This window comes from Mus caroli, unplaced genomic scaffold, assembly GCF_978045245.1.
Source record: "Mus caroli unplaced genomic scaffold, Mus_caroli_1 scaffold_4, whole genome shotgun sequence".
Classification (NCBI taxonomy): Eukaryota; Metazoa; Chordata; class Mammalia; order Rodentia; family Muridae; genus Mus; species Mus caroli.
Window position 1 is genome coordinate 119,566,027 of NW_028227259.1, and position 10,608 is coordinate 119,576,634.

General features: G+C 48.4%; 1 long non-coding RNA gene across 1 annotated transcript; it reads right to left on the reverse strand.

Moving 5' to 3' along the window:
- Positions 1–1,259: 1,259 nt before the first annotated feature.
- Positions 1,260–10,567, reverse strand: LOC147005341 (uncharacterized). Its single transcript, XR_015046853.1, has 3 exons — positions 10,351–10,567; positions 4,445–4,684; positions 1,260–1,720 (listed from the first exon to the last, which is right to left on the reverse strand). It is a non-coding gene; the product is annotated as an uncharacterized LOC147005341 (long non-coding RNA).
- Between the last annotated feature and the right edge of the window lie 41 nt (positions 10,568–10,608).

The window sequence follows — 10,608 nt, forward strand, 5'->3', positions numbered from 1 at the left end:
AAAAAAAAAAAAAAAAAAAGATTTATTTATTTATTATATGTAAGTACACTGTTGCTGTCTTCAGACGCTCCAGAAGACAGCATCAGATCTCATTACAGATGGTTGTGAGCCACCATGTGGTTGCTGGGATTTGAACTCGGGACCTTCAGAAGAGCAGTTGGTGCTCTTAACCACTGAGCCATCTCGCCGGCCCCAAGATCAGTGTTTTCAATCTGTAGGTCTCGAACCCCTTTGGGGTCTCATATCAAGTATTTATGATTTGTAACTGTGGCAAAAATTACACTTATGAAGTAACAATGAAAATAACTTTATAGTTGTGGATCGCCACAGCCCCAGGTGCTGTATTAAAGTTTCGCAGCGTTAGGATGGTTGAGAGCCACTGATTTACGTTGCCATCCACACAGCAAACTCCTTGACGACTCACTTCTCAGAATGTATCCCTATTGTTAAGTGACATGTGAACACACATAAATCTGTGCTTCCGCCGGGCGTGGTGGCGCACGCCTTTAATCCCAGCACTTGGGAGGCAGAGGCAGGCGGATTTCTGAGTTCGAGGCCAGCCTGGTCTACAAAGTGAGTTCCAGGACAGCCAGGACTATACAGAGAAACCCTGTCTCGAAAAACCAAAAAAAAAAAAAAAAAAAAAAAAAAAAAAAAAAATCTGTGCTTCCGTTTGGGAGCGTGGCGATAGCAGGCTCACTCGCCATCCCATGTTACCCAAGATGACCTTGAACTCCCCATCCTCCTGCCTCCACCTCCTAAGGGCTGAGATGGCAAGCATGTGCCATCATGCCCTGTTTGTGTGTTCTGGGGGATTAAACCTAAAACAGGTTCTCTACCCACTGAGTTGTACCCACAGCTTCTGACCCTGAACTTGTGGTCCTCTTGCCTGCACCTTCAGCGTGTCAGGATTACAGGAATCATCATCATGCCTGGCCTCTGGGCTAATTCTTTTTTTATTTTTGTTATTATTATTATTTTGGTTTTTCAAGACAGGGTTTCTCTGTATAGCCCTATCTGTCCTGGAACTCACTTTGTAGACCAGGCTGGCCTAGAACTCAGAAATCTGCCTGCCTCTACCTCCTGAGTGCTGGGATTAAAGGAGTGCGCCACCAAGCCCAGCTTGGGCTAATTCTTAATGAAGTATATCGAATCAAGTGCACTTGGTCCAAAGGATGGAGAGGGGGATGGAGGGAAATTCAAAGAGGCTTAGCCCAGTGAGAGTCCCTAGCACAATAAATAGACAACCCAGAACCATCTATAATTAATAGGTTTATTGTGTGTTCTTTAAAGAGGTGGGTAACATGGTATAGTGGTTTATGATAGAAATAATGACATCATGAATATGTCTGACATCCTCAGCTCACCCACTTGCGGTCAATCTGACATTTGTGTCAACATGTTTGAAATGAGGTCTCACTAGGTAGCCCAGTCTGGCTTCAAATTAATGATCCTCCTGTCTCCGCCCCCAAAGGACAGACGCTACAGATGTAAACCATCACAACTGGCCAGCCAGACCTATAAGGGTACATTTGCTCCTCGGAGCTTCTGTCTCTTGGTCTGTAAAATAAGGGTCCCGTCCCGGAGTAGTTGTCAGCGTTGAATGAACGGGCTGGTGGTCCAGGTGTCAGCCCAGGGCTTGGTAACTTGTGATGGCCCAGGACATCCTGGCATTGAAACGTCGTCATTTATTATATGGCTGTTTGCATTTTATGTTTTCCTGTTCAGTAAAATAAAAAATAGATTTGCCAGGAGGACCAAACTGGAAAATCCTGGGAGGTGCTTAGTACAGTGTCTCGCAGGTGAGCAAGTTCTAGTCACATTCAGATAATAATGAAGAAAAAAAGTGTATTGTGGTAAGGGTGCCGCACGTCCATTCTGTTGTTGATAGGCACTGGATTAGGGAAAGGGTCACCCTAGGTTAAAACAACCTTTTTTTGGCAACATCTTCACTGCAATGTAATTCCCATACTATCCGATCCACCTACTTCACTTCTTAAAATAGACTCCTAGAGTTTTGAAACATCACCTTAATCAATTTCAGGACATTTTCATGATTCCAGAAAGGATGCTGAAGCCAGGTATGGTGGCACATCCCTGGAATGCCAGTGCTCCGGTGTGAGAAGGAGGAGCACTCCAAGGTCACCCTCAGGGACAGAGTGGATAAGAGGCCAGCCAGCCTGAGGGCCAGAGGTGCAGCTCAGTGCGTAAGGGTGCCTCTCACCATGGCCAAAGATAAACTGTGAGTCATCTCTGGACCCACAAGGCAGGAGAGAAGTAATTTTTGAAATTACTTCTACATATATGTGTATGCGCGCACGCATGTGCACACACACACATGAAACGTATTAAATTTTAAACAAGAGGCTAGCCTGTGCTACATGAGACCATGTCTCAAAAATTATAAAAACCAGATAGAACAGCACTAAGGAAGTGCAGGCAGGTGGGATGTCTGTGAGTTCTAGACCAGCCAAGGGTATATAGTGAGATCCCTTGTCTCAAAAACAAAACAAAAAATGTGTCACACATCCCGGCTCTCAGGGGCAGTAGCAGGACTCTTTGAATCCAAGGCCAGCCTGATCTACATAATAAGTTTCAGGCTAGCTAGAACTATATAGAAAGTGTATTTTTTTTTCCACATGACATCCTCAGCTCACCCACTTGCTGTCAATCTGACATTTGTGTGTTGTTATTTGACATGAGGCCTCACTAGGTAACCCAGTCTGGCCTCAAATTAATGATCCTCCTGTCTCTGTCCCCAAAGGACAGATGCTACAGATGTAAACCATCACAACTGGCCAGCCAGAGCAATAGGGGTACATTTGTTCCTCGGTGCTTCTGTCTCTTGGTCTGTAAAATAAGGGTCCCGTCCCGGAGTAGTTGTGTTAAATGAACGGGCTGGTGGTCTAGTGTCAGCCATAGATGGATGGATGGATGGATGGATGGATGGATGGATGGATGGATGGATGGATGGAGAGACAGAGAGACAGACAGAGACCGAGAGAACAACTTGCAGGAATCCGTTCTCTTCCTACCCTTAGGTCTTAGGGATTGAACTTCAGCCTTAAGGCTTGGCAGCAAGCATCTTTACCTGCCGACCCACCTCACTGACCCAGGGGTTTTTCTGTTTGCTTTTTTGTTTTTGTTTTGTCTTGTTTTCAAGACAGGGTTTCTCTGTGTAGCCCTGGCTGTCCTGGAACTCACTCTGTAGACCAGGCTGGCCTCGAACTCAGAAATCCGCCTGCCTCTTCCTCCCGAGTGCTGGGATTAAAGGCATGCGCCACCACGCCCGGCTCTGTTTGCTTTTTAATGCTGAGGTAAACCCAGGACTCCACCCATGCTGAGCCAGTGCTGTAGCAGTGAGCTTCGAGCCCTGAACTAGGCTGTTTTGACAGTAGCCCAGCCCCTCGGTGCCTCCCTGGAATCCCATTTCCATCATTCACTGCCCCCCCAGGAACTCAAAGGCTGTTGTGGACCCTAGGCTCGGTGATGTGGGCTGGGTCTGTGATCCATTCTGAAATGTCTGCATGCTAACGGGTGCTCAGGGGCTTGAAGACCTTGTCCACATTAAATCATTCAGGATGGCTGTTTGAATTCTCAGCCTACAGGACCACCACTGTCCTCAAGAGCCCCAAAGCCCAGATGCTATCTGAAGTAAAACTGCCTGGCAATGGCATTGTGAACTTCCAGCACCTTCCTCACAGCACTGGAGTTTGACAGCAGCTGGCCCCACTCCTCAGCCCGTAGCTGCTATGCTTTGCTGGCGTGTTGGGGCAGACAGTATGTAGCGACAGAAACTGCAAGCACCCTGGGGCACACAGAGGCCATCCTAGGTGGGTCCTGCCTATTTTTAATTGAGCCGTTTACTCTTTTGTTAATGAGTTGCCTGGATTGTATATGTACTCTAGCCATGAATCCTGTATTCCATAATTATTCAGTGTGTGTATATGTGTAGTGTTTGCATAAGCATAAGCACACATGTATGTGCAGGTGTGGGTACGTATGAAGGCTAGAGATTGATAACAGGATGTTTTTCATTGACCTTCACCTCTCTCTCTGTCTCTCTAACTCTCTGTCTCTCTGTCTCTCTCTCTCTCTCTCTCACTTTCTCTCTCTTTTCCCTTCTTCCTTCCTTCTTTCTCTCTTTCTTTTTTTCTTTTCTTTTTGAAACAGGGTTTCTCCAAGTAGCCCTGGCTGTCCTCCTAAAGTTCATTGTGTAGACCAGGCTGGCCTCAGAGATCTGCCTGCCTCTGCCTCTTGAGTACTGGGATTAAAGGTGTGTGATACCATGCCTTGCCTGCTAGTCACCTCTTTTTTCAAGGCAGGGTCTCTCTCTGAACTTGGAGCCCTCAGGTTGCTGCTATCTATCTCTAATCCCCTCACGGGGAGGTGGGGTGGGGTGGGGGTGGGGTTGCAGAAGCAAGCTGCTGCACCCAGCTTTTACCTGGGAGCCAGTGATCCTAACTCAGGTCCACCCACTGAGCCATCTCTTCAGCCCCTCGCACTGTCTTTCCATTTCATTGATGGAGTTCTTTGAAACACACACATTCTTCAAAACGTGAAATTCATGGCCGGGTAGTGGTAGAGCATGCCTTGGGAGGCAGAAGCAGGCGGATCTTTGAATGTGAGACCAGCCTGGTCCACAGTGCAAGAACCAGGACAGCCAGTATCACACAGAGAAACCCTGTCTCAGGGAGAAAAAAAAGTGAAATTAAATTTATGTACTTGTGGGTATGCACAGCTATGTACCTTCCTACAGTTTCATGCGTGTCTGCCACGGGGCACACGTATATCATTTAAATTTTTGATGTTGTCCAATTGATTTATTTTTTCTGCCTAGAGTTTAGCTCCAACATTTAGGTTTTCAATCCATTTGGGATCAACATCTGAGGGTGGAGTGGGGTGGCACACCTTCATTTCTTTGCGTATGGATACCAAGTTGTCCAGCATCACTTTCTTTTTTGTTTGTTTGTTTTCAAGATAGGGTTTCTCTGTGTTGCCCTGGCTGTCCTGGAACTCACTCTGTAGACCAGGCTGGCCTCAAACTCAGAAATCCACCTGCCTCTGCCTCCCGAGTGCTGGGATTAAAGGTGTGCGCCACCGGCATCACTTATAGATGAGACAATCCCTATCTCGATACCCTTGTCAGATATGAGCAGACTATAAATGCAAGGGTTTATTTCCTTTTAAACAATATTTATTTTATTTTTTAAAGTGTGTGCCTCTGTGTGTGTGTGTGTGTGTTATATACATGTGAGTGGAGGTGCCCTCAGAGTCCAGGGAAGTCAGAGCCCTAGAGTGGGAGTTACAGGTGGTTATAAGCTGCCAGTTGTGAGCGTGCAGGGAATTGACTTTAACTGTTCTGAAAGAGCAGTGCGCCTTTAACAGATGAGCCCTCTGTGCGGCCCACAAGGGCTTATTGCTAAATTGTCAGTTTTCTCCTATTGATCTGTATATCTCTGGGTAGGCTAACACTACACACAGTCCCTTTCTTTTCCTTTCTGTTCTCCACGCTGGGTACTGAACCCAGAGGGCTGCTTGTACACTCTAGGACTCCTGAGAGCTGACCACTTCTGTCTTGACGACAACTGAATTTGAACTGGACCAAATTCACTGGACCAGGGAAGGCACAGAGAGTGCCCTTATCTTTCCACACAAATCTCACTGCCAAAGCAAATCTGAGAAGACACCGTGCTCAGACTTCCGGTAAAGCTCTAGACCCATCCAGGGCAGTGGAGATCCTGAGACCAAGCTATGGGGTCATCTGACCCCCAGTCAGTTGCTCTTATTATTCTGGCGTATTAATTTCTGGTGGAGTCCAGAAATTTGAGAAAAGAAAAAAAAAAAAAAGGAGAGAAAAATTTAGAACAACAACAATAAAAGGCAGATTAAAAGTCGATGTCTGGCCGGGCGGTGGTGGTGCACGCCTTTAATCCCAGCACTTGGGAGGCAGAGGCAGGCGGATTTCTGAGTTCGAGGCCAGCCTAGTCTACAGAGTGAGTTCCAGGACAGCCAGGGCTATACAGAGAAACCCTGTCTCGAAAAAACAAAAAAACAACAACAAAAAAAAAGTCTATGTCTGCACACCAGAAAAAACTGCACATGGCTGTCACGGCAGCTTCGTTTATAAATTGCCGAAACTTAAAAGCAGCCACAAAGAATAAACAGGGACACGCAAGAAATGGAATATTATTCAGCACTGAAAAGGAGTGGGCCGGGAGTGGTGTCACACGCCTTTCTGGAAGCTCTCAGGAGACAGAGGCAGAGATCTCTAGGAGTTCAAGGGCAGCCTGATCTACAAAGAAATTCATGTGAGGTGAGCTACATGATGAGACCTTGTCTATAAGTAAGCAAGTAGATGAGGGAAGGATGGATGGATGGATGGATGGATAGATGGATGGATGGATGGATGGATGAGTGGATGGATGAGTTGCTGGCTGGCTGGCTGGATGGAAATATATGGTGGGACCTCAAATGCATACTACTACTCCAAGGATGGCAATGTATGGTATGCCTCCTAAAAAGCGCTAGGCATTCTAGAGGAGAAAGTACTGTGGAAGCAGTAGAGCGATCAATGGTGTCAAGAAGGGAAGGGTGAAGAGGCAGAACTTGAAGGATTCTTCAGAGAGGCAAAACTACCTTACTCCATACTATGCAGGAGGATACACAGGCACCATGGGGGTGTGCATTCTATATCTCTAGAGTGCAACTCTATAGCAACCACCAAGGGAGATCCTGGTGCTTCACTGATACTGTATCTGTATACATTTGCCTGTGGCTACAAATGAAGCCACTGTGGCTACAAATGAAGCCACTGGTGGTAGCCATGTTGCTGTGGGCGGTGCTATGGGTGGGTAATCGCCAGGCATACATGCCAGTCTCTGTACCTTCTGATCCGTGTTGCAGTGAACCCAAAACCACTCTAAAAGTCATGCCGCTTTTATTATTTTTTTAAATGAGGGGAGGTTGCAAAAAGGCCCGATTCTATGGGCAGATAGGTGCCAGAACACACTTGGAATACCGGGACTTGGGAGGCAGAGATGGGTTGATGAGCTAGCTCAAGGCTAGCCTGAGCTCTGTCACAATTGTGAGGATCTGAGTTCCAGCTAAGAACCACATAAAGGTGCCAGATGTTGGGGTATAACCCCTGGGGTAGCAATGGAGAGAACACCCACCCCCAAAGTTGTCCTTCAGTTTTCACATGTGTGGCATGGCATGGTGTGCCCCTCATGCTCCCACAAGACACAACAATACATCAAAACGTTTTAAACTAAATCCCATACCAACGAAAAGCAAACATATTAAAATCTAGCCTCCGGTTCTGCAGTTGCTCCCAAAAGCTCAAGTTAGTTTGTTTTAAAGTAGTGTTTCCCTAAAACCTGCCCAGGGAGACCTGAGTTATCGGCACTTGTTGGAGAGTGACCTCCTTTTTTTAAAAAAATGCTGATATCAGACTTCTGCTGCCGGGCATGGTGCTACATGTCTGTAACACCAGCGCTTGAAAGATGAGGCAGGAGGATTGCCTTGAGTTTGAGACTAGTCTGGTCTACAGAGTGAGTTTCAGGACAGCCAGGGCTACACAGAGAAGCTCTGTCTCGAAAGCAAACAAAACCAAGTAACCCAAAAAGTCTGGATAACACAGTGAATTCATGTAGTCATCTCCTTCCTCGTGAGTGCTCTGCTGACTTAAAATTAAGTAGAAAGACCCAGGAAGATGGCAAAAGCATTCGCTGCCAGACCTGACTTTCCCAGCTTGGTTGGTCCTTAGGACCCTCATGATGAGAGGAAACTGACTTTTTGAGAATTGTCCTCCTTCGGCTTCCTTCTGTGGGCCACGTAGTGTGTGAGCAAACACACTAAACCAACTATAGAAATCAAAACTGGTGTCTCATACCTGTAAGCCTGGCACTTAGGAGGCTGAGGCGGGAGGATCAAGAGTTCCAGGGCAGGCTGAGCTACATAAATAGATTCATCTGCAGCTCTCCCCTTACCTCCCACCCTCCCCATCCCTTCTCTACAACACTTAACAGTGCTCCTACACATACATCAGATTTTTGTTGGCACAAATCAACCGTCATCATGGCGGCTGCGATGATTACTGTACCTCTGAGGTAGTGGCTAGAAGGTAGGTGTTCTGTGACTATTTGACCCAGGCTATGTCATCTCGGTCAGTTGCTGGGAGCAATGTCACTCACTTGTCCTGGATGTCTTTCTCAAGAGGATTGAAAGGCATTATAAAGCAAAATTTTTTCATTCATGGAGTGAACTCGTGTATGTAGTACTGGAGAGAAGGAGCTGGGGCTACGTCTTCTAATCTCCCAATTCAAGTCTGTGCCCCTGTGATCGAAGGATTACCCCCCCCAATACTGTCCAGATCCTCAATTTACTCTGAGGATCATGCATTGTCCCGGGAGGGCCACCCTGACAAGGATTTGTTGTCCCTTGTGAGCAGAGCCAACTGAACCAGCTAGGTAGCAACAAACCTGCTATGGGAGTGGACTGGAGTCACTCAGTACCGGGGTGCTACAAGCTAGTTATTGATACAAAGAGATACAGGCTTTCTGCTCCAGGGTACTGAAGATACCAATAGAGGATGTTCTCTTAAGTGACTGCTTACAGTCTTGGCTGGCCCTGAACAAACCATGCCTACTATCTGCCAGCCTCTGAGCCACCTGCCAAAAACATAAGCACACAAGCCAGTGTTCACACGCACTCACACACAGATCTGCCCTTCCCTGCATGTCTCAGAACATTTTATACACAAAGAACCAGAAGTTCTAGGAAGAATCAAGTCACTAACACTGGGCACAGGGAGTGGTTACCTGCTGACCTCTCTCTCTCTCTCTCTCTCTCTCTCTCTCACACACACACACACACACACACACACACACACACACACACACACACACGACACACCTCAAGTTCCAGCTTAGATCAAGGTAGTTAAGTATAGGATGTTCCCCACCCCACCTCCCAATCTAGGGGACACTGGGAACCTGGGAGAGTAGGAGGAGACAAATAGGGAAATGGCAAATTTGTTTGTACCCGATGGCCCGGATATACCTGCTGAGCTTTCCCACAAGGTTCCTAAGGAAACTTAAAAGGGGCTCACTCTCTCTCTCTGGGGTGTGATGGATGGGGGGAGGGGTGCGTGCTAGGAGGCACAGGAAAGCACCTCTAGGTTGGGGTGCCAGGGCCAGGGGGCACACTTTATCACAAAGGAGAAAGAGTGCAGGATTGGTCCTGCACACAGGTGGCTACTGGGTCACCCTGGGTGGATGTAAGGAAGGGAGGAGATAGGGATTCAGGGTAAGGTGGTAGGGTGGGGCTTGTAAAGGCACCTTAGCCTCCTGTTTGGACTATTTCTAACGTGGTTTCAACCAGGGAAGTGAAGGCATCCCTTGGTCTTGAGGGAGGAGGGTGAATCTGCCTCTCGTCATATATAAGGGACTTTCTTGGTCTTCCCAGACTGGAAAGAAGGAGTTTAGGGGTGAAAGAAGAGACATGGGGTTCAAGTACTAGGAGATGATGCTAAAGAGCCAGGAGTTAGAGGGAAGAAGACAGGAGTTTGGCTTCATAGAAGGAAATGATTTACAAGGGAATTTAACTCTAAACCTGGTGGAGAGTCAGCCCAGGTTCTTCCAAATCAAATGAAAGGGAAGGACCCCAGATGAAAGGGGGTCACTTGGAGGGTGTACAGCCGTGTCACCGGGATCCTGCACTGGAATCTCTGAGACACCACTTCTCTCTCCACTTCATTGGGGACCCTGCCAGCGGGCGAGTGTCTAGAATTAGTTTCCCCCACTCCAGACAGTCCGAAAGGGGCTGGAAGTGAGACAGGAGAAGGTGCCCACAGAAGGCCCGGGAGGTGACAACCTGAGAAACCTGGCTCGAGGCTGGGCATTCTCTCAGCTGACCATAGGGGTCCCAGGTGTGGAGAAAGGGGGTTTAGGGGAGTTCCAAGGCACACTTAATTTGGACAGCAAGGGCCGAGGAGGGGCAAACAAAACTGGGAAAGATTCTACTAGTGTTGCTGATAAATGCTCCCCACTCGGGATGCAAGGCACTACGAGGGCTCCCCAAATTAGACGTGGGAAACTAGGAGTGGACTGGAGACTGTCGTCAAGGCAGTCTAAATTAGGTTCAGGAGAAACTGGGGGTCTCCAAGGGCAGCTCCTCGCTCGAACTGGGAGGAGAGGTTTCTTACCAGTTGGAAGGGGTTGGGGGTTGGGGGGCACTGAGCTATCTCCAACCCGACCCAGGAAGATTGGGGGCACCTTCTAAATTCTCAATAGCGAGGACCTGGGAGGAAGGACTAGGGAGGGTTCCCCCGATCCGAAGCCGAGCTACCTTGAACGCACCGGGAAGCGCTTCATCCCGGGAGGGCGTTCCCCACGGCTGGGCCCCCACGCCGCTGTGGGTGAGGGGTGCGGCCGCGCCCCAGGCCCGAGCCGGCACCAGGAATCAGGGGAGCTCGCTCGCCCCCCGGACACACAGGAACCCCGAGGGAAGTGGGGAGGGGGGTCCCAGCGCCGCCGCCTCCACGGGCGCCCGGGCGCGCGCCGGGCTTTATGCGCGCAGGGCGGCGGGGGGAGGAGCCGGCAGGTC